Here is a 25,045-nt window from a genome sequence, read left to right as displayed (position 1 = left end):
AAACCAAGAAGGTAAATTCCAGCAGCCTAGGGCAGAGAGTATTTCAAGAAGTTTCGAGGTCACCTTGTTTAAAGTTTTTGAGAGGTTGAGAAAGTTGAAGACAAAGATGTATCTACTGGATTTGGCAAATGAGGTCACTGATGACCTTGAGTTTCAGCCAACAGATAGGGTGGAAGTCAACTGTAGTGAGTGGAAGAGTTAATGGAAGATGAGGCAGTGCACATAGCATGTGTAAGACTCCTCTTAAAAGATGCTTGATTTTGGATAGGAGCAGAGTGATAGAGCAACTGCTGGAAAAAGGACTGGGATTTAAAGGGATTATGTGTGTGATTTTTCATTTGAAAAGTACTAAAGCATCTTTGTATACTCAGAGAAATCATCCAATAAAGAAGGAATGGTGATGAAGGAGGGATGAGGAAAATCAAAATGGCTGCATCTTCAAGAAGCCTAGAGGGGGTGGGAGCCAGGGCAGCCTGGATGGCTTGGCTTGCAATAGGAGCATCCTCATCCTTTGTCATGTAACCCACTATAGGAATGGCATTCTGGAGCTTAGGTTTAGTCATTCTCCATGACTGATCTTCATGTTTTCCTTTCCACCTCATTATGAATTTCAGTCTGAGACAATGATTGCAGTTAATATCATGGTACATGTTGTGGGCAGACCAGGCTAGCAACATTTCCTGTAAAAGGTAAGGCTGTCCCACTCTGCAAGTATGCAAGGTATACATTTTAGGTACAATTTTTAAAACTTTTGCAATAGTACACATTGAATACAATATTATTCCTCTCTTCCCTTCCTTCCTCTCTCCTTCCTCCCACCCCTTTAAGATTTTTGTTACAGAATATATGTACATGGGTGCTTAGCTTGGCTGGAAACGAGACATTGTGTTTAAATCCTCATTTACTTTTAAAATTGGCATACGGCATAGTCCATTTTGCATTACTATAAAGGAATACCTGAGGCTGTGTAATTTATAAATAAAAGGATAATTTGGCTCTATATACTTCTATAGGCTGTACAAGAAGCGTGGGCACACCATCTGCTTCTGATGAGACCCTCAGGAAGCAAACAATCATGGTGGAAGGGGAAAGGGAGCTGGTGCGTCACATGGTGAGAGTGGGAGCAAGAGAGAGAAGAAGGTGCCAGACTCTTTTTAACATTGAGATCTTACAACAACGAATACAAAGTGAGAACTTACCATTACCATGAGGACTATGCCAGGTCATACATGAGGAATGGGGCCCCATGACCCAAATACCTCTTGCCAGGCCCCACCTCCAACATTGCAGATCAAGTTTCAACGTAAGATTTGGAGGTGACATACATTCAAACTATATTACCAACCATCCTGGTTTGCCCAGCACTGAAGGGTTTCCTGGGATACAGAACTTTCAGTGCTAAACCAGGCAAGTCCAGAGTAAACCTGAAATGTTGGCCTCCCTAAGTATAGGTTACAAGTATCATGGTAGTTTAAAGATCTTTGGAACTTAAGGTAAATCTATTGAAACAAATTATTATTTCTTCTCACTACTCAATCAGGCTTAAAATAAAAGAATACCCTGGTAAAGGTAAAACGAGTATAATCCAACTATATCAGAGTCTTTTGGAAATGGGTTAGCATTGCATAGAGCTCAAAAGCCCAGCTTTGGAGTCAGAAAAATCTGCTTTCAAATTCCTGACACTGTTGCCGTATAAGCTTAGATACTCAATGAGTCTCTGAAAGCTTCAGTTTCCTCAGTTAATCTCAGTTCTGATAACTGTACCATGGTTGTGCAAGGTGTTAGTCTTGTAACGTTTCTCTCAATCTAAAACTATTTCAAAATAAAAGTTTTTAAAAATCTCTAATGGTAAACATAAAATCATAAAGTAACAACCAGTGTCATTTCGATCTCCTAAAATGTTAGAAGATTCTGGTGATATTTTATAATTACTGTATTTATGCTGAAGCTGTTAAAATGAGAGAGATGCAAGCATTGAAGCCTCAAAGTACAAGATAAAAATCAGCATCAGATGTGTGTGTATTTCTATTCAGTTCCACCTCAGAGTTAGGATTTATTAATTCTGTTGGGATATATTAGTTCGGTACCACTAAAATGTACAGGTATCTGAAAACAGATAGTGAAGAGTTGCTTTGTAATATTTATCTCTGTTGAAGTTGAGCTTTCACAATGTGGTTTAGTTTCAGAGCCTAATGAATATAAACCATTTTCTTCTCTTCTTCCAAATACCTGAAAATATGATGCACAAACCTCAGTAAACTTTGCCATTACATTATCTGGAGGTCACACATACTCAAGAAAATTGTTTTCACCTACCAATTTATATGAAGATTGATAAAGCAATGGGAAACATTCAAGTGAGGGTTTGTAGGAAATGCCCAAACTGGCCAAATAAATTATTTCAGTACCTATGTACTTGTTACCTTGCTATCACTTTTATTAAATAGTTGTATTTAATTTTAAAATTTTATTAAAATATTAAAAATTACAGAGTTTAACCATTTACTTAAAGTCTTTTATTTTATAACATGAATCAGCACAAATATACAAGTTTCAGAAATAAATCTCACTGCCATAGTGACCTGCCTATTTTATATTTGGGAAGTAATTTATCAGCTGATAAATAAGAGTACAAAAAATAAGCAAAAAAGAAAAGTGACTGATGAATGTTTGCATTTTTTCTCTCCAAAATAAATCTCTAGAACTCAAATGATTATTTTCCATTAGTATAAATACAGTACCAAAATATTTTAGAAACTGATAAAATAGAAGATTATAACTGTTTAAATTTTCCTAAAATTCTGCAACCCTACAAATGGCATTTCCTTTTTATTTTTTTGACAAGCAAGTGCATCTATCTCAACAGTAAAAGGACCTAGACTTTTCCTGGTGATATTTTCCCATGCTAACTGGCACTGAAAAAGTAAAATTGCTTAAGGTTAATCAGCCTAATCCGAAGGACAGGAAGTTTACTCCCCATTTCCCAACTGTTTCTCTTTAATTTGGAAGTAACACTGACAGGTGGCCTCAACACTCAGGGCATTACAGACCACCTTGAAAGTCTCAGCACTAGTAGCCTTTGAAGTCAGAATAATCAACAAGTCATTTGATATCCGATCACATGGAAGGGCCCCCAGAGAAGGCCATCTCTCAGGTAGACTGATTGTCTATCAAACAGGGCTAACTTGATACAGTTTGCTGAGCAAATTCATAGACTTTAATGGAACTATAAACTGGAGAGAAATGTCCATTACAAACTGATTTTCAGTGCTCTTTCTATTAAAATGTTAATATATTTTTTTAAAGACTAGATAAGCATCTAGAAAAAAGATTCATTAGTAGTAATGAAAGGAAGAAAGATTAGTTTGTATCTTTCTTATGGACAGATATCCCCCCCACCATTTTTGGTGAATGATAAATTGTTTTATCAAATATTTTGGGTAAAAGGATATCTCAAGTCACATATAATGCAAAGAAAAAAAAGAAAAAATCTGTTTTTTTTTTTCCAGAAGAATGAAGAAAATGGGAGGAAGAAACATTGCATTCTTGGAAGAATTGATGTTTTTCTATTAGTTCAAAGGTAAATTTTCTGGGCATTAATGGTTCTCTACTCTCGAAAACGATTCCGTCCTCCAAGGCTCTCCATTTACCCAAACCTGATGCCCAGGGCATTTGAGCGTTCTAGTTTGTCCTGCACTCCATAAGCCGCAGGTAAACACAGTTTTAATTTAGTAACTAAAAATCTAATCTGTCTTTCAAATGAGGAGTGTTATTCAAATGAGGAAGGTTCCGTTGTATGCTCAGAAAGGATCTAAGACCACGTACCAGTGTAGAGCTGAGACATTTATATTGTCAACATTCATATCAATTCAACATGAATACAAGAAATTTTTGAGTCTCTCCTGATGTGTCCACATGGAACCAAAGTGCTATGAAGGAATTCATGGAGGCAACGGCTTCCTGAATAGTATTTATAAATATCAGGCACCATGCCTCCCCAAGGAATGATATAGTTCAAGCGTTGCTCGCGTATGGCACAGAGTTCCAGAAAATCACTGTTTCATGTTTAGCAGAATGTCCTACCTTCCAGGATATGAAGATGTCCCATAAGCAAGGACAGCTCCTGTGGTACACTGGAAGAAAACACTGCTGGGCTGTTAACCTGTTCTTTAGCACCTAGTCTTCCATCTCTTCAGAAGCTCAAGTGTAATGAAGAAAGAGAGGGAAAAGAAAGGCATGGAACATAAATATTTTTATAAAACTGGTAACAGTGGGAACTTTTCAGAGAAACTGGAAGACATAGCCTCTGTATGTGGCTAGAATTGCAGGCCTTACTTATCATAGGTGAAATATGTGCAGCCTGATAGTTGCTGGGCAGCACTAGGCAGAGTTAACCTACTAGCGCAATTCGAAGAACGCGAGAGCCGAGTTTCGCAGAGTGAAGACCCCGTTCCGGGTCCGTTCCAGGTGTCCGGCAAAATGGACCATTCCAGGCCGGAGTTCCAGAAATGAACGCGAGTCAGGGAATTCTCCAAGAACGAGAGCAGAGGGGCGCGCGAGAAGAATCCAGGCCAGGCGCGGTGACGAAACGAAGTCCAGGTGCGGCAGGCCGCAGTGACAGAATGAAGAGAGGCGCGAGCCGCCGCAGAGGCAGAGGAAAGCCCGAGTTCCAGTCCAGTCCAGGACGGAACTGCCAGGCTTCCAGGTCCGAGGGGAACTCCAGCTCCAGGTCCAGTTCCAGAACTGAAAATCAAAAACGAGTACCAGTTCCAGAATGGGAACTCCAGTTCCAGGTCCAGTTCCAGATTGGAACTCCAGTTCCAGGTCCAGTTCCAGAATTGGAACTCAAGTTCCAGGTCCAGTTCCAGAATTAGAACTCCAGTTCTAGTTCCAGGTCCAGAGTTGGAACTCCAGTTCCTTTTCCAGGTCCAGAATTGGAACTCCAGTTCCAGGTACAGTTCCAGAATTGGAACTCCAGTTCCTGTTACAGTTCCAGAATTGGAGCTCCAGTTCCTGTTCCAGGTCCAGCGTTGGAACCCCAGTTTCTGTTCCAAGTCCAGGGTTGAATATCCAGTTCCTGTTCCAGTTTCAGAGTTTGAACTCTAGTCCCTGTTCCAGTTACAGAATTGGAACTCAAGTTCCTGTTCCAGATTCAGAATTAGAACTCCACTTCCTGTTCCAGTTTCAGAATTAGAACTCCTGTTCCTGTTTCAGTTCCAGAATTGGAACTCCAGTCTGTTCCAGGTCCAGAATTGGAACCCTACTTCCTGTTTCAGTTCCAGAATTGGAATTCCAGTTCTTGTTCGAGTTCCAGAATTGGAACTCTACTTTCTGTTCTGATTCTAAAATTGAAACAGCAGTTCCTGTTCCAGTTCCAGAATGGGAACTCCAGTTCCTGTTCCAGTTCCAGAATGAAAACTCCAGTTCCAGTTCCAGACTTGGAACACCAGTTCCCGTGCCAGTTTCAGAATTGAAACCAGTTCCTGTTCCAGTTCCAGAATTGGAATTCCAGTCCCTGATCCAGTTCCAGAATTGGAACTCCAGTTGCATTTCCAGTTACAGAATGGGAACTCCAGTTCCTGTTCCAGATTCAGAATTGAAACTCCATTTCCAGGTCCAGGTCAAGAATTGGAACTCAAGTTCCAGTTCCAGACACATAATTGGAAATCCAGTTCCAGGTACACTTCCAGAATTGGATCTCCAGTTCTAGTGTCAGTTCCCCAACTGGAACTCCAATTCCAGTGCCAGGTCCAGAATTGGAACTCGATTTCCAGACCAGATCCAGAATTGAACTCCAGTTCCAAGTCCAGTCCAAGAATTGGAACTTCAGTTCCAGGTCTAGTTCAAAAACCATAGTTCCAGTTCCAGACCCAGTTCCAGTTACAGTTCAAGAATTGGAACTCCATTGGCAGGTCCAGTTCCAGAATTGGAACTCCATTTCTTCTTCCATTTCCAGAATTGGAACTCCTGTTCCTGTTCCAGTTCTAGAATTGGAACTTCAGCTCCAGTTCCAGAATTGGATCTCCAGTCTTTTCCAGTTCCAGAATTGGAACTCCAGTTCCAGGTCCAGTTCCAAAATTGAAACTCCAGTTCAAAGTCCACTTCCAAAATTGGAACTCTAATCCCTGTTCCAGTTCCAGTATTGGAACTCCAGTTCCAGTTCCAGTTCCAGAATTGCAACTCCAGTTCCTGTTCAACGTCCATAATTTGAACTCCAGTTCATGTTCCAGATCCAAATTTGGAACTCCACTTCCTGTTTGAGTTCTAGAATTGGAATTGCAGTTCCTGTTCCAATTCCAGAATTGGAACTCCAGTTCGTGTTCCAGTTCCAGAATTCGAACTCCAGTTTCGTTTCCAGCACCAGAATTGGAATTACAGTTCCAGGTCCACTTTTAGAATTCGAACTCCAGTTCCAGGTCCAGTACCAGAATTGGAACTGAAGTTCTAGTTCCAGTTCCAGAATTGGAACTCCATTTCCAGTGTCAGCTCCAGAATTGGAACTCCAGTTCCAGTTCCAGTTACAGAATTAAAACTCGAGCTTCAGTCCAGTTCCACAATTGGAACTCCAGTTTCAGGTCCAGTTCCAGTATTGGAACTCCAGTTCCATGTCCAATTCCAGAATTGGAACTTCACTTCCAGTGTCAGTTCCAGAATTGGAAAGCCACTTCCAGGGCAAGTTTCAGAATTAGAACTCTAGTTCCTGTTCCAATTCCAGAAATGGAACTCCAGTTCCTCTTCCATTTCCAGAATTGGAACTCCTGTTCCAGTTCCAGAATTCTAACTCTAGTCTGTTCCAGTTCCAGTTTCAGAATTGGAACTTTAGTTTCATTTCTACCTCCAAAATTGAAACTCCAATCACAGTTTCAGTTACAGAATTGGGACTCTAGTCTCTGTTGCAGTTCCAGAATTGGAACTCCACTTCCTGTTCCAGTTCCAGAATTGGATCTCGAGTTCCAGTACTAGTTCCAGAATTAAACCTTCAGTTCCAGGTCCAGTTCCAGAATTCAAACTCTAGTTCCAGCTCCAGTCCCAGAATTGGAACCCCAGTTTCAGGTCCACTTCCAGCATTGGAACTCCAGTTCCTGTTTCAGTTCCAGAATTGGAATTCCAGTTCCACTTCCAGAATTGGAACTCCAGTATGTTCCAGTTTCAGAATTGGAACTCTAGTTCCTGTTCCAGTTCAAGAATTAGAACTTTAGTTTCAGTTCCAGTTCCAGAATTGGAAATCCAGTCCGTTCCAGTTCCAGAATTGGAGTGGCATTTCCAGTGCCAGTTCCAGAATTCGAACTATGGTCCATGTTCCAGTTCCAGAATTGGCACTCTAGTTCCTGTTCCTGTTCCAGAATTGGAACTCCAGTTCCTGGTCCAATTCCAGAATTGGAACTCCAGTTCCTGTTCCAGTTCCAGAATTGGAATATTAGTTTCAGTTCCAGTACCAGAATTGGAACTCCAGTCTGTTCCAGTTCCAGTATTGGAACTCCAGTTCCTGTTCCGGTTCCAGAATTGGAACATTAGTTTCAGTTCCAAATCCAGAATTGGAACACCTGTTCCTGTTCCCGTTCTGGAATTGGAAATCCAGTTCCTTTTCCAGAATTAGACCTCAAGTCTGTTCCATTTCCAAAAGTGGAGCTCCAGTTCCAGTTCCGGTTTCAGAATTGGAACTTTAGTTTCAGTTTCAGTTCCAGAATTGAAACTCCAGTTCAGTTCATGTTCCAGATCCAGAATTGGAACTCGAGTTCATATTCCACTTCCAGAATTGGAACGGCATTTCCAGTGCCAATTCCGGAATTTGAACTCCAGTTCATGTTCCAGTTCTAGAATTGGGACTCTAGTTCCTGTTCCTGTTCCAGAATTGGAACTCCAGTTCCTGTTCCAGTTCCAGAATTGGAACCTTAGTTTCAGTTCCAGATCCAGAATTGGAACTCCGGTCTGTTTGAGTTCCAGAATTGGAACTCCAGTTCCTGTTCCAGTTCCAGAATTGGAACATTACTTTCAGTTCCAGTTCCAGAATTGGAACATTAGTTTCAGTTCCAGTTCCAGAATTGGAGCACCAGTTCCTGTTCCCATTCCAGAATTGGAAATCCAGTTCCTGTTCCAGAATTGGACCTCGAGTCTGTTCCAGTTCCAAAATTGCAACTCCAGTCCCAGGTCCACTTCCAGAATTGGAACTCTAGTTCAGTTCATGTTCCAGTTCCAGCATTGGAACTCCAGTTCCTGTTCCAGTTCCAGAATTGGAACTCGAGTTTGTGTTCCAGTCCCAGAATTCGAACTCCAGTTCCTGTTTCAGTTCCAGAATACAAACTCTAGTTCCAGTGTGAGTTCCAAAATAGGTACTCCAGTTCCACTACCAGTTCCAGAATTAGAACTCCGGTTTCAGGACCAGTTCCAAAATTGGGACTCCAGGTCCAGGTTCAGTTCCAGAATTGGCACTCCAGCTCCAGGTTCAATTCCAGAATTGGAACTTCAATTCCACTGTCAGTTCCAGAATTGCAACTTCATTTGCAGTGCCATTTCCAGAATTGGAACTCCAGTTCCTTTTCCTGTTCCAGAATTGGAACTCCTGTCCCGGTTGCAGGATTGAAACTCCAGTCTGTCCAGTTCCAGAACTGGAACTCCAGATCCAGTTCCATTTCCAGAATTGGAACTCTAGTTTCAGTTCCAGTTCCAGAATTGGAACTCTAGTTCCTGTTCCAGTTCCAGCATTGGAACTCCAGTTCCTGTTCCAGTTCCAGCATTGGAACTCCATTTGCAGTTCCACTTCCAGATTTGGAACTCCAGTTCATGTTCCAATACCAGAATTGGAACTCTAGTTCCTGTTCCAGAATTCTAACTCCAGTCTGTTTCAGTTCCAGAATTGAAACTCCAGTTTCAGTTCTATTTCCAGAATTTGGACTTTTGCTTCTGTTCTTTTTCCAAAATTCGAACTCCAGTTCCTGTTCCAGTTCCAGAATTGGAACTCCAGTCCCAGTTCCAGTTTCACAATTGAAGCTTCTATTCCTGGTCAAGTTCCACAATTGTAACTCCAATTCCTGTTGCAGTTCCAGAATTGGAACTCCAGTTCTTGTTGCCGTTCCAGAATTCCAACAACCCTTCATGTTCCAGTTCCTGAATTACAACTCCACGTACAGTTCCAGTTCCAGAATTGGAACTCCAGTATCTGTTCCCATCCCAGAATTGGAACTCCAGTTCCTGTTCCAAGTCCAAAATTAGAACTACATTTCCAGTGCCAGCTCCCGAAATGGAACTCCAGTTTCAGTGTCAGTTCCAGAATTAGAACTCCAGTTCCCGTGGCAGTTCATGTTCCAATTCCAAAATTGGAACTCCAGTCTGTTCAGTACCAGAATTGGAACTCCATTTTCTGTTCCAGTTCTACAATTGGAACTCTAGTCCCAGTTCCAGTTCCAGAATTGGAACTTGAGTTCCTGTTTAAGATCCAGAATTGGAACTCTAGTTTGTGTTCCAGTTACAGAATTCGAACTCCAGTTTCAGTGCGAGTACCATTATTCGAACTCCAGTTTCAAGTCCAGAATTGGAACCCCAGTTCCTGTTCCTGTTCCAGTTCCAGAATTGGAACTGCATTTCCAGTGCCACTTCCAGAATTGGAACTCCAGTTCCAGTGTCAGTTCCAGAATTGGAAGTCCAGTTCCTGGTACGATTCCAGAATTGGAACTCCAGTTCCACTGTCAGTTCCAGAATTGCAACTTCTTTTGCAGTGCCATTTCCAGAATTGGAACTCCAGTTCCTGTTCCAGTTCCAGAATTGGAACCTTCGTTTCAGTTCCAGATCCAGAATTGGAACTCCGGTCTGTTTGAGTTCCAGAATTGGAACTCCAGTTCCTGTTCCAGTTCCAGAATTGGAACATTAGTTTCAGTTCCAGTTCCAGAATTGGAGCACCAGTTCCTGTTCCCATTCCAGAATTGGAAATCCAGTTCCTGTTCCAGAATTGGACCTCGAGTCTGTTCCAGTTCCAAAATTGCAACTCCAGTCCCAGGTCCACTTCCAGAATTGGAACTCTAGTTCAGTTCATGTTCCAGTTCCAGCATTGGAACTCCAGTTCCTGTTCCAGTTCCAGAATTGGAACTCGAGTTTGTGTTCCAGTCCCAGAATTCGAACTCCAGTTCCTGTTTCAGTTCCAGAATACAAACTCTAGTTCCAGTGTGAGTTCCAAAATAGGTACTCCAGTTCCACTACCAGTTCCAGAATTAGAACTCCGGTTTCAGGACCAGTTCCAAAATTGGGACTCCAGGTCCAGGTTCAGTTCCAGAATTGGCACTCCAGCTCCAGGTTCAATTCCAGAATTGGAACTTCAATTCCACTGTCAGTTCCAGAATTGCAACTTCATTTGCAGTGCCATTTCCAGAATTGGAACTCCAGTTCCTTTTCCTGTTCCAGAATTGGAACTCCTGTCCCGGTTGCAGGATTGAAACTCCAGTCTGTCCAGTTCCAGAACTGGAACTCCAGATCCAGTTCCATTTCCAGAATTGGAACTCTAGTTTCAGTTCCAGTTCCAGAATTGGAACTCTAGTTCCTGTTCCAGTTCCAGCATTGGAACTCCAGTTCCTGTTCCAGTTCCAGCATTGGAACTCCATTTGCAGTTCCACTTCCAGATTTGGAACTCCAGTTCATGTTCCAATACCAGAATTGGAACTCTAGTTCCTGTTCCAGAATTCTAACTCCAGTCTGTTTCAGTTCCAGAATTGAAACTCCAGTTTCAGTTCTATTTCCAGAATTTGGACTTTTGCTTCTGTTCTTTTCCAAAATTCGAACTCCAGTTCCTGTTCCAGTTCCAGAATTGGAACTCCAGTCCCAGTTCCAGTTTCACAATTGAAGCTTCTATTCCTGGTCAAGTTCCACAATTGTAACTCCAATTCCTGTTGCAGTTCCAGAATTGGAACTCCAGTTCTTGTTGCCGTTCCAGAATTCCAACAACCCTTCATGTTCCAGTTCCTGAATTACAACTCCACGTACAGTTCCAGTTCCAGAATTGGAACTCCAGTATCTGTTCCCATCCCAGAATTGGAACTCCAGTTCCTGTTCCAAGTCCAAAATTAGAACTACATTTCCAGTGCCAGCTCCCGAAATGGAACTCCAGTTTCAGTGTCAGTTCCAGAATTAGAACTCCAGTTCCCGTGGCAGTTCATGTTCCAATTCCAAAATTGGAACTCCAGTCTGTTCAGTACCAGAATTGGAACTCCATTTTCTGTTCCAGTTCTACAATTGGAACTCTAGTCCCAGTTCCAGTTCCAGAATTGGAACTTGAGTTCCTGTTTAAGATCCAGAATTGGAACTCTAGTTTGTGTTCCAGTTACAGAATTCGAACTCCAGTTTCAGTGCGAGTACCATTATTCGAACTCCAGTTTCAAGTCCAGAATTGGAACCCCAGTTCCTGTTCCTGTTCCAGTTCCAGAATTGGAACTGCATTTCCAGTGCCACTTCCAGAATTGGAACTCCAGTTCCAGTGTCAGTTCCAGAATTGGAAGTCCAGTTCCTGGTACGATTCCAGAATTGGAACTCCAGTTCCACTGTCAGTTCCAGAATTGCAACTTCATTTGCAGTGCCATTTCCAGAATTGGAACTCCAGTTCCTGTTCCAGTTCCAGAATTGGAACTCCAGTTCCTGTTCCTGTTCCAGAATTGGAACTCCTGTCCCGGTTGCAGGACTGAAACTCCAGTCTGTCCAGTTCCATAACTGGAACTCCAGATCCAGTTCCATTTCCAGAATTGGATCTCCAGTCCCAGTGTCAGTTCCAGCATTGGAACTCCAGTTGCAGTTACACTTCCATATTTGGAACTGCAGTTCATGTTCCAATACCAGAATTGGAACTCCAGTTTCTGTTCCAGTTTTAGAATTGGTACTCCAGTTCCAGTTTTAGGTTCTGAATTGGAAATCCATTTTCAGTTTCAGGTCCAGAATTGGAAATCCAATTCCTTTGTCTGGTCCAAAATTGGAACTCCAGTTTCAGGTCCATTTCCAGAATTGGAACTCCAGTTCCAGTTTCAGTTCCAGAATTGGAACTCTATTTCCAGTGCCAGTTCCAGAATTGGAACCCCAGTTCATGTTCCAGTTCCAGCATTGGAACTCCAGTCTGTTCCAGCTCCAGAATTGGAAATCCAGTTCCTGTTCCAGTTCTAGAATTCGAACTCCAGTTCCTCTTCCAGTTCCAGAATTAGAACTCCAGTTCCTATTGCAGTTCCCGAATTGGAACTCAAGTTCTAATTCAATTTTCAGAATTACAACTTTAGTTTCTGTTCCAGTTCCAGTTCCTCTTCCAGAATTGGAACTCCCGTTCCTGTTCCAGTTCCAGAATTGGAACTCCCCTTCCTGTTCAATTTCCAGAATTAGAACTCAAGTTCCAGGTCCAGTTCTAGAATAGGAACTCCAGTTCCAGTGCCAATTACAGAATTGGAACTCCAGTCCCAGTTCCAGTTTCAGAACTGAAACTCGAGTTCCAGACCCAGTTGTAGAATTTGAACTTTAGTTCCTATTCCGGTTCCAAATTTGCAACTCCAGTTGCAGTTCCAGGTGCAGAATTTGAACTCCAGCTCCTTTTCTAGGTCCAGATTGAAACTCCATTTCCAGGTCCAGGTCCAAAATTGGAACTCCAGTTGCAGTGCTAGTTTCAGAATTGGAACTCCTGTTACAGTACCAGTTTCAGAATTAAAAGTCTGGTTCTAATTCCAGGTCCAGAGTTTGAATTCTACTTCCAGTTCCAGGTCCAGAGTTGAAACTCCAGTTCCAGTTTCAGTTCCAGAATTTGAACTCCAGTTTCTCCTCCAGGTCCAGAATTGGAAGTCCAGTACCACTGCGAGTTCCAGAATTGGAACTCCAGGTCCAGATCCAGTTCCAGAATTTGAACTCTTGTTCCTGTTCCATTTCCAGAATTGGAACTCCTGTTCCTTTTTCAGTTCCAGAATTGGAACTCCAGTTCCAGGTTCAGTTCCAGAATTGGAACTCCTGTTTCATTTTTAGAATTGGAACTCCAGTCTTTTCTAGTTCCAAAATTGGAACTACAGTCTGTTCCAGTTCCAGAATTTGAACTCTTGTTCCAGTTCCAGTTCCAGATTTGAAATTCCAGTCCCTGTTCCAGTTCCAGAATTGGAACTCCAGTCCCTTTTCCAGTTCCAGAATTGGAACTCCAGTCCTAGTTCCAGTTCCAGAATTGGAACACCAGTTCTTGTTCCAGTTCCAGAATTCGAACTCCAGTTCCAGTTCCAGGTCCAAAATTGGAATTCCAGTTCCAGTGTCAGTTCCAGAATTGGAACTCCAGTTGCAGTGCCAATTCCAGAATTGAAACTCCTGTTCCATTTCCAGAATTGGAACTCCAGTCTGTTCCAGGTCCAGAATTGGAAATCCTGTCTGTTCTAGTTCCAGAATTGGAACTCAGGTCCAGTTCCAGTTCCAAAATTGGAACTCCACTTGCAGGTACACCTCCAGAAATGAAACTCCAGTTCCTGTTCCCATTCCAGAATTGAAACTCCAGTCCCAGTTCCAATTCCAGAATTGGAATTCCAGTCCCAGTTCCAGTTCCAGAATTGGAATTCCAGTTCCTGTTCCACTTCCAGAATTGGAACTCCAGTTCCTGTTTCAGATCCAGAATTGGAACTCCAGTTCCTGTTTCAGTTCCAGAATTGGAACTCAAGTTCCAGTGTCAGTTCCCAAATAGGATCTCCAGTTCCAGTGCCAGTTCCAGAATTGGAACTCCAGTACCAGTTCAAGTTTCAGAATTGGAACTCCAGTTACAGGCCTAGTTCTAAAATTCAAACTCCAGTTCCTGTTGCAGTTACAGAATTGAAACTCCAGTTGCGGTTGCAGGTCCAGAATTGGAACTCTAGTTTCTGTTCCAGGTCCTAAATTAAAACTCCATTTCCAGTTCCAGGACCAAAATTGGAACTCCATTTCCAGTTCCAGGACGAAAACTGGAACTCCAGTTCCAGTGCCAGTTCCAGAATTGGAAGTCCAGTTCCAGTTCCAGGTCCAGAGTTGGAATTCCACCTCCAGCTCCAGGTTCAGAGTTGGAACTCCAGTTTCAATTCCATTTCCAGAATTTGAACTCCAGTTTCTGTTCCAGGTCCAGAATTGGAACTTCAGTACCACTGCCAGTTCCAGAATTGGAACTCCAGATTCTGTTTCAGTTCGAGAATTGGAACTCCTTTTCCTGTTCGATTTCCAGAATTGGAACTCCTGTTCCATTTCTAAAATTGGAAGTCCAGTCTGTCCAGTTCCAGAATTGGAACTCCAGTTCCAGTTCCATTTCCCAAATTAGAATTCCAAACCTAGTTCCAGTTCCAGAATTGGAGCACCAGACCTAAGTTCTGGAGTCAGACCGTGATTCTAGTTCCAATTCTGCCACTTGCTGATTGACCTTTGCTGATTACTTAAATGTTCTGAGTCTCAGTTTCTTCATCAGTACAATATGGGCAATAACACACCTACAACATCCTCTGATGCTATCATTAAGATGAAGGAGATAATACATGTACTTAGCATATAGCTTGATACAAAATCAATGTTCAGTATCTTGTAGCTTCTATTTGTATTCAGAAATGTTCTTCAAGCCTTCCTGAAAGCTTCTTGGCAAAGCATATGTTCTTTTTCAAGGTCCTGACTTGTAATTGTTGTTATTTTCATTGTTTAGCTGTTAAGCCACTATTACCCTTTGACTTTCTCCCAATACGTCCCTAAATTCTAGAACTCAATAAGAGTATTTGAGTAGATGAATCTAGATCATTCAGAATTTTCTTTAAGAGAGTAGGAGAAAATATTTGTAAAGTCTGCCTTAAATACTAGACTGCAGAGGCTGTAGACAAAGATTTTTAATCTATGTAACAGGAGCAAAGTTGTGGTTTAGGAAAGGTGGCTGAGAATAACATTCTAAGTACATTGACGGGAAACACAGAAACCAATGACAAAGGCTGTTAAAATAATCCAGGTGTTAACTGGAGATAAGGGAGTAGGCCTCAGAGATAGTGCAGTAAACTAGATATACAGTTTTAAGAAATGAGCCTCAGGATATACAAACTAGATATATAGTTTGAAGAAACGAACCCAGGAAGTAGTACTATTTGCAATAACACCAGGAAATCTGAAATACTTAGCGGAAAAATCTAGCAAAATATGTACAGGATCTGCATGCTGAAAATTACAAAGTACAGATGATAGAAACCAAAGAAATCTAAAACAAATAGAGCGATTTATAACGTTCATTTTTTGGAAAGCTCAATATTTTTAACATGTCAATGTCCCCAAAACTTGTCTATACATTCAATGCATTCCCAAACAATATCCCAGCAGGATTTTTTGCAGATATCAGCAAAGTTAATTTAAAAGCTTTTTTATTGAAAAACAACAGCAAACAAAACAAAACTTTGATGTTGATGATTAATAGCACCACTTCCTCACACATCTACCTTTGCTCTCTTCTTTCTCACTCTCTGGCAATTACGAACTTACTTAGTGTCTGTCCTTTCCACCCCACCACTACAAGTAAGTTCTATAAGGTTTTGTTTTGCTCTTGCCGAAGTCCCAACAAGTGTAAAATAATAGTCATTGGACACTTGGACACATGGAAAGATGAGAGAAGGAGGGTTGAGAATTATTTGATGGGTATAGTGTACACTGTACAGGTGATGGTTACACCAATAGCCCAGACTTAATCACTACACACTGTGCTTGTATCCCTTAAATTTATAGAATAACCAAAACAATATGAAAAAGAAAAACAATCTTGGAGGATTAGTGGATTTCAAGAATTATGTGTAAAGCTGCAATAATCAAGACAGGTGGTATTGGCAAAAGATAGACACATAGATTAATGCTGTAAAAAATAAGAGCCCAGAAGTAGACAGATATAAATGGATTTTTGGCAAAGGTACAAAGGCAGTTCAATGGGGGAAAAAATCACCTTTTCCACAAAAGATGCTGGGACAATTGGATCTCCACATGTGAATAATAACCCGAACCATGCACATACAGAAAAGTTAATTCAAATGGATTACAGACTTAAATATGAAGCCCCAAACTATAAATCTTCTAGATTAAAACATAGGGGAAAACATTTGTGACCTTGGTAGGAAAAGATTTCTTATATATGATAATTCTTATATATGACAAATCATAATCTACACAAGAAAAAAATGGATAAGACAGGCTTCATTAAAATTAAAAACCTCTTTAAAAAATACCCTTAAGAGGAAAAAAAAGCCATGCACTGGGAGAAAATATTTACAAATCATATGTGCAACAAATAACTTTATCCAGCATATATAAATGATGCAGGATTTTCTTCTGGGTCACTTTGGAACCTGGGGACCTCTGGCCAGCAATGCCCCACTGGTCCTCACTCTGCCACACTACATGTTGCAGGAGATGACCCTCTCACTTGGTCAGCCCAGGCCAAGTCTGGCTTGTTCACCAGTTCTCAAGTTCTTGTCCTGCATCCAAGAATGAGGAGGTACTGACAATCAAAGAGTAAGCAAGGTGGGGAGTTTTGTTGAGTGATGAATCAGCTTTTAGTGGAGAGGGAAAGAGGGGACATCAGGGTGGTCTCCTTTCCTGAAGTCAGGAAAGTCCCCCTAATATGGCTGAATCTGGGGCTNAGCTCGTTCAGTAACCCATCTGCAGCCCCACGGACAGTGGCCCGTTAACAGCTCAGTCAGCCCCTTGCCCCACTCTGGCTCATGGCTCTGGGACTGGCTGGACCCTGCCGCTGTTTCCCTTGTGTGAGACGGCTGCTCTCCATGATCGAGGGCAGAGGGCCAATGTTCCAGCCTTTCTGGGTACCACATTTGGTGGGTCTCAGGCTTTTCTCCTGCATCCGGAAAGAATGAAGTCACACTGACAAATTGAAGGGTGATGAGAATAGAGAATTTTACTGAGCGATGGAACAGTTCTCAGCAGAGAAGGGAGGTGAAGATCAGGTCGGGTCATCGCTCTCAGTGTGGCTGAGTCTGGGTTTTTTTTGTTGTTTGTTTGTTTGTTTTTATAATAGGCACAGGATGGGGGAAAGGCAGGCTGTAAGTAGTATTGGAAAAGGTAACATTCAATTGGTTCAAAGGCATTATTCAGAAAGAATCAATGGGGAAAAGGTGGGCAAACAGGAACAGAAATTTTCACTCTGGGTCATCGGTTTCATCTGGGACCAGTAGTCCAGTCGTTCAGGCTTCAAGCTCTTTTGGCTTGAAGGTGGTTTCACTGGGGACCCACCCCATCTGCCTAGGCATTCAGCTGCCTCCTGTCGCTATCATATAGTGTTCTTAAAATGCAACTATAAGAAAACAAACAACCCAATTTTCAAAAAGAATGAGCAAAGATTTGAACTGACATTTTACTAAAGATAAGCACGTGAAAAAAAAAGATGCTCTTAGAGAAATGCAAATTTAAACCACCATGGGATACCATTACATATCTATAGAATGGCTAAAATGAAAAAGACTGACAATACTAAGTGCTAAAGCAGATGTGGTGTAAATAGAACTCTTACAAATTGTAGGTGAGTATTCAAAATGGTACAGCCATTTTTGAAGACAGTTTGGCAATTTCTATAAAGTTAAACATAGCCTTACCATGTATCATACACAAGAGAAATGAAAACTTATGTACATACAAAAACCTTGCACACTGATTTTTATAGAGTCTTTATCCAGAATCACACATGCACAAACTGAAAATACCCCAAATGTGCTTCAACTGATGAAAGAAAAACAATACAAATGCATAGGAGGGAGTACTATCCAGCAATAGAAAGGAAAAATAATGGATATATTAATCAACACAGATGGCATGAATGTAGTATGCTAAGTGAAAGAAATCAGACTCAAAGGCTAATACTGGGTGATTCTGTTTATATGACACTCTGGAAAATGCAAATTACAGGAACAGCAAATAGATGAGTGTTTGCCAGTGGACTGGGGTGGATGAAGGGTAGCATGAGGAAATTTGGGGAGGTGAAAGAATGTTTCTGTATCGTGATTATGGTGATTTTTACACAACTGTAAGCCTAAACTGTATGTCTAAATGTATCACGTATAGGCCAAAAAGAATTAACTTTACTGCACACATATTTTTTAAAGTGAGTAGAGTAAAATAAAGCAGCAAAATAATCAAGGGTTTTTTGTTTGTTTTGTTTTTTGTTGTTGTTGTTTTAGCTTGTGTTGTCACAAGGAAAAGAACTAGGGCAAAATTAAGGAAAACATCAGAAAAGAAAAAAGAAAACCAAAAATATGTAAAGCCCTGGAAGAGAAAGGAAGAAACTTTCTAGAAGCAGATGATGGTAAGCATATTTAAATGTCAAAGAAAGTTGTTGACTTTAGAAAGAACTGTTTCAGCAAAAGGGTTACCCCATCTAACATTTTATTTTTTCTTAGGTAAACAATGCATTAATCTGACATCTAAATAACCACTCTTGTAAGAAGTCTGGTAACGATAAGAAAAGACAAAGGTAGGTGCTAGATGGGACTTCAAGTTTAAGAGGCATAATTTTCAAGATGGAGATGGAGTTAAGAATGTAGGATACAGGAGGAGCAAGGGATTCATAGAGGAGGGAGAATGAAGATGTTGGAGAAGGGAGCAATGTGAGTGACAGCATGACCTCTTTGGAAGTGAGAAGAGATGGAGATTAGCCTTTAAGGAAGGGAAAGGACCTTTTTTCCCTTGAGTTAAAGAGAAAGGCCAGGGATAAAATAATGAGACCAAAATAGGAAGGGGCCAAAGGACTGTAATGGGCTGAGATTATCCCAGGATGGCCTATGAACTCCATTCCTTCTTCTCTTTAACGGTGATGAGTCTTAAGACATTGTAGAAGACTTTCAGACCGCTTTTTCCTTCCTCTGCTAATTTCAAAATGGCTGGTGGGAGCTCATTTTTTGTAACTGTTGATGGTGCTCTTTGACAAGCTTAACCTGACTCAGCAGTGAATACAGGAAGGTGTTAATCTAGCGCCCCCTTGTGGGCTGAGGGAAGAATGAGGCTCTTTGTAATATTTGGAAACACAATACTCTAGATTCATGAGGCTTTATAAGACGGTGGAAAAATTACCTGTCAGGTATAATGTTCACGTTTTGGGTAACGGGTACACTAGAAGCCCAGTTCCTACCAGTATGCTATATATCCATCCGTGTAACAAACATGCATTTTAAAAAATGATTGTATGGAGGTGCTCTTATATTTTCCGAGCCTTCTTTTCCCCAAAGTAACCAAGGTTTAGTCAAGTGTCACCTTGAATAAATATTCAGGAAGAATGTGCAAGCAGAAGTGTTAATAATGGGTAAAAATAATGTTTGAATGAATTCTACTTCCAGATGTGTTCAAGTACGTTTGTAGCTTTCATTCAGACAAGGTTTTTGTATATATAACTTTTGGCATTGAAAAAAAAAAAAAGGAAAGGGGAAAAAATACTTCTGAGATTGTTCTGATTATTCCTAAGCTGTTACTTAATGAATATCATTCATAAATCCATTTGTAAGACTATTGACCACTGACAGTGAAGCTATAGAAACCAATTTGCAATGGTGTTTGGAATAGGAGGCTTGGGATATGGATGTTAAACATCAGAAAATTCAAAGCAATTTTTTCATGAAAAGGCCTAAGAATAAATGAAATTTGACATATGTCATACGATGTTTGCCAATGAAATAAAAATCCTGCAGAGACACATATAGTGCTTTAATTGCAAAAATAACACCTGCCCTAAAGAGAAATACAGTGAAAAGCCTCATGATTCCCATTACCTCTAATTGGAATCAAACAGCAAAATCCCTGACCTCCAGAGTAGGTATTCCTTTCACAGCTGACATTTGGTTTTTCTCAATTGATATTTTAAAATTATCAAAAAGGAAGAAAGATGTTTTAGAGCCCTGCTTAATTCAATGTTCTAGGCTTGATTTGTGAGACTACATTCAGAGGTCAAGTGAAGCCCTTCTCTACACCCCTTTAGAGCCATATGGCAAGATGAAGATAGATTCAGGTCATGGTGGTTTTTCCTTCTAAGCCATTCTGTTCATGGGAAAGTGCTGTGGCAAAGCAGAAAAAAAGTGTGAATTTCCACACTCATAAGCATACGTAAATAAATAACTTTATGGTTTCCATCCTTAAATGGAAACAAAATGGCTTCATCTTCAATGTGCAATAATTTTGTCCATACCATCAGAGCTATTCTCAGAGGCTGAGCACTTCTAGATCTAGATTTCTGGATCTAGAAAACTCTATAAAAATCAGTGTGCAAGGTTTTTGTATGTACATAAGTTTTCATTTCTCTTGTGTATGATACATGGTAAGGCTATGTTTAACTTTATAGAAATTGCCAAACTGTCTTCAAAAATGGCTGTACCATTTTGAATACTCACCTGCAATTTGTAAGAGTTCTATTTACACCACATCTGCTTTAGCACTTAGTATTGTCAGTCTTTTTCATTTTAGCCATTCTATAGATATGTAATGGTATCCCATGGTGGTTTAAATTTGCATTTCTCTAAGAGCATCTTTTTTATACATGTCTAGCATAATAAATGCAGCCCAAGCAAGCAGCAGTATGTGCCCAGTTGTCTGTACTCAAGCTGACTATAAAGACTGATCACCTGAAAGGTAAAATTTATAAGTTTCAAAGCTACCACGGTATTTATTTCTTGAATTTGCCAGTTGAATTATTAATAAATCTACTGAGAAGTGCTGCTATGGGGAACGCCTTCCCTGGCTGTTTGAATAGTGAAAACTAATTACAATTACACGGCTGATGGCTAAAATGTTACTTCATGACTGTGCTGAGTCTATACAACAGCAAACACCTGAAAGAAAACCAAGAATGGCAATAAATTATCCTAGATATTTGGCCTACCCAATATTGAAATACACAAAAATGCACAAAACTGTAGACACTAGAACTTCCCTGTAACATTTTCAGGATCCATTGGAATTTCCTATGGGGAAATTATAATAAGGATTATTTTAGATAAAACCAGCTGGAAGAACGAAATCACCCCTGAGAATACGGGTGATGTTGGAAATAGAAAGGAATAGACAGGAATGGAAATTCAGAAATCAACTTTAGGGAGGAACTGTGTAATCAAATCAATTTCCCTAGTTTTGGAACCTAGAGAAGGATCGGCAAAAGGTAAAGCTGGATCCCTGATAGATGCTAATGATTAACAGCGCAACTTCCTCACACATCCACCAGCCCTCTCTTCTTTCTCACTCTTTGGCATTTTTATACTTGTTTATTATCTTGTTTACCACCTCTACTGTAAGTAAGCTCTATAGGGGCAGGTGTTTTGTTTTGCTCTTAGGGAAGTCCCAGTGCCTAGACAATTGCTTGTAATGCAGTAGAAGCTCCCAGGAAAACACATATAGCTGGTAAATTGGGACAGAGAAAAATACAGAGAAAAGAGACAAGACATAAAGTTCAGAATATTAGTCACTGGAGACTTGGAAGGTGGGAGGATGGGAGGGGGTGAGGGCTGAAAACTTAATGGGTATGATGTACACTATGTGGATGATGATTACACTAAAAGCCCAAACTTGACCACTACACAATATAGCCATGTAACAAAATTGCACTTGTGCCCCTTAAGTTTATACAAACAAAAATTTTAAAAATTTAAAAATTGTGTGAGAACTAGGAGAAAAACTGTAAGATTAAAGCAGGTAGCTCATTGCTGACAGGTGAAGCTGAAAAGTAAAAAAGCAAAACATTTAGGAAGGGACTAGAGATTAGAATAATAAATTAGAAAGAGGTTCAGTAGAGTCAGGAGCTAGGCAGGCCATGTCATGACTGGCATATCAAGCCACCTACTGAAAAGTATCCCTCCAAGTGGGCTTCCATAGCCCTGATGAGTGCCCCTTGAGTTAACGAAAACATTTGTTAATTTGCAATTTAAAAAGCAGGAGGCATAACAGAATATTGGAAGCCATTAACATGGATTTGTTTTTCAGATTGTCACCTTTCTCCTTCAAGTGCTTTTAAAATTAGCAACATAAATGTGTGTGATGTGACACATGACAAAAAGGCCTTCCAATTATTTGGAACAGTTGCTAAAATTAAGATTGATTATAGAGATCAGGATTGAGATGTATTTGGAGTACACAAGGCAATATTTTTTATATTGAATTTCCTATTTTTATCAAGGTAGCATTAACATAACTTTGACATTAGTGAGTATTCACACAGGTAAGAAAAATTGACCCTAGAGGCTAATATTGTGCAGGTTAAGCAACTTGAGATATAAATGTGCTCTGGATACCCTATATACAAGCTGCCACCTAATAATTCTCAATTATAATTGCTATTCAAGGGCAGCAAGCCAGAGGGAATGCCTACACTGGAATTCCACAGAGATCTGACATGGGCTTGGGACAATTTAACTTCTTAATTAATGACTCATGAAAACCAATACAAAATACTGTCATTAAGTATACATATGACCCAAATTAGGTCACCATGGTGCTAGACAGGACCAAATTAAAAATAGGACAGCAACCTTGTTAAACTCTCAAATAGAAGATGAGGGCATATGTAAACAAGATGGAGCTGACAGTATTAAAAGTTGTCACAATTTGACAAGAACCGAAACAAAAGAGAGGAATGAGGAAGGGGTAGGAGAGCAGATAGGAGGATCCCTTCAGAACAAACTGGACAGAAAAGATCTGAAGGTCATAATGATTTGTATTTAATCAGTAATGTAGAAAGTATCTTATATATGTAAATACTTATCACAGTACTTTATATGAAGTTAAGTGCTTTTTTCAAATGGTAGCTATTAGCATTAATACATGAATAGGGATATAGCCGGGCAAATGTGAGCTGTATTCTCAGTTTATTAATTTCATGCTACCCAAGATTGAAGTCAACCAGCCATAACAAGCTGCCTTTACCACTCAAGCCCACCACATTGGATCTCCTGGAGTGAGGCCATCTTTTCACAGATAGATTGTCTCATAGTTCCTGCTTCCCCTGGGAAATTGTGGCCACTGGTCTTGAGAATTCTCTCCTACTATCCAACCTCATAATCATTTGAGAGTAAAGACTTAGTAAGAAGGAGGCAACTCATGGGGAAAGGTAGCGCTTAGTCATCTGGAGAACCAAATTCTTGATCCAGTTGCTTTGCTAGAAGAACCTGAAATTAATGGACACCTTTTGCACCTGGAACAGTTATTCTACTACTTACCAAAGTACATTTAATCATATCTCCACTCCAACAGCATCCCCAACAGCCCCTACCTAGTCACTGTTGCCTTCCACCTGTCATCGCTAGTAAGAGACAGGAGCTCACTGGCCATGGCGAGAGTGAACTGGGACACAGGTGCCTGGAACACACACGCAGGTCATAGGAGTCCTGATTGCAACTCCAATATGTGGTGGGCCAACTTGGAAAGTGCTCAAAAACAGTGGGGTTTCTTTTTAATGGTATGATTATGGGTTTGGGAACTTGATATGGGGAGAAAAAGAAAAATGAACTGTGTATATTAAATGAACAGAAGAGAATCCTGTCTAGGGACTTGATTATGGGGATTCTGGTAGTGATGGTTAGCTGCTGTCTTCTGTACACTTGAGAATGTTTCAGGAGTCTCGCTATGCAGCACAATGGTTCAAGTGAGACATTAAAATCTTCCTGAAATGAACCATTTCCTGAATAACACACTTTGCTGTAAATTTTTCAGAGAAAACATACAGCATGTTGGAAAGCATTTATTCAGTTACATCAAAGATATGTGAAGCTATGCAAATTTTGAACTATCATCAATTGAGAACTTCTCAGGCAGCACGTGTACATTTAAGGGTGGAAGGACAGTCTTCAAGAAAAGCTCAAGTATCCAGGGCCTTCCGGTCAGCTGGTCTTGACTCTAGTCTTGTTTTCTTCATACTCCAGGTTTTTCTCCTGAGCTCTGGAGCCATATTTAAAATAAGATTATAATTAAAGTTGAAGAAAACTTTTAGAGTGAAAGGAACGGGTCTGGAAATGGTTGAGTAGAGATAGGGATGTGTCCTTCTTACATTGACACAATCTAGAAAGGAAGAAAGGGGCATGAGGTTTTCAGAGTCAGGCAGATCTCACTTTGAATCTCAGATTAGTGAGTTAACTAGCTCTGGGACTGTGAATTAATTCACCTTTCTGAGCTTAACATTTTTCTCATACTTGAAATGGGAATAATAATGATATTTACTTTACAGTGATCTTGCTAGGATTAGGTGGTGTATGTAAAACTCCTGGTTTTATAGGTGTAGATGTAGTTGGTACTCAAATTGTAGTCCTTATGACATCCATCCTCTCCCATTCTTCATCCTGAGATACGTGACACTGTATTGCATTGTGACGTTGTATATATTGTGATGTTTGCCTTGATATGGCCCAAAGGAAATATTTTTTGGTGTTTGCTTATAGGGTTGCCAGAAAATATACAGGAAGCCTGCTAAATTTGAATTTCAGATAAGCAAGGAATTCTTTTTTAGTATAGGAATGTCCCAAATATTGCACGGGATGTACTTGCACATTTAAAAGTTTTTTATCCAAAATTTAAATTTCAGAACAAATTTAAATGGGTGTCCAGCATTTTTATTTGCTAAGTCTGGCAAGGCTGCCTACTCAGCATCTATTCCTTACTTATCCTTTTCTAACACATTGTTTTTTATTCTGATAATGAACCCTCTGCTACAACAGTTGACTCTACCTGGCCCTCAAGTGGGCTATGCCAGGCCCTTAGATAGTTTGAGCCAATCAGCACATTTCATCCCCTGGAAGAAGTGATTGGTTGTTTGGTGAGAATGCAACCTAAGTCAAAGTGAATCTCAGGACTCTTGTTAGGAACACAGAACCAGAAATGCTAGCTCTCCCTTGTCTGTAGACAAGAAATAGGGAGCCCCTGAAATTGCTGGTAATTATTTGGCTGCTATGAGGGAATCTGACCCATAGAGGATACAAAGTCAAAATTATTGCTGGGGAATAGCTCATTTCTGGAGCTAGGAGTGGGATCAGTTTCCTTGGAAGTACATTGCTGTGCGGGGAAAGGATGAACACTTGAACAAGACCTTTTTTAAATCTTTTTTTTTTTTTTTTTTTTT

The sequence above is a fragment of the Rhinopithecus bieti genome, unplaced genomic scaffold (genome assembly GCF_001698545.2).
Source record: "Rhinopithecus bieti isolate Rb0 unplaced genomic scaffold, ASM169854v2 scaffold_6536, whole genome shotgun sequence".
Lineage (NCBI taxonomy): Eukaryota > Metazoa > Chordata > Mammalia > Primates > Cercopithecidae > Rhinopithecus > Rhinopithecus bieti.
This window is presented reverse-complemented; position numbering follows the sequence as displayed.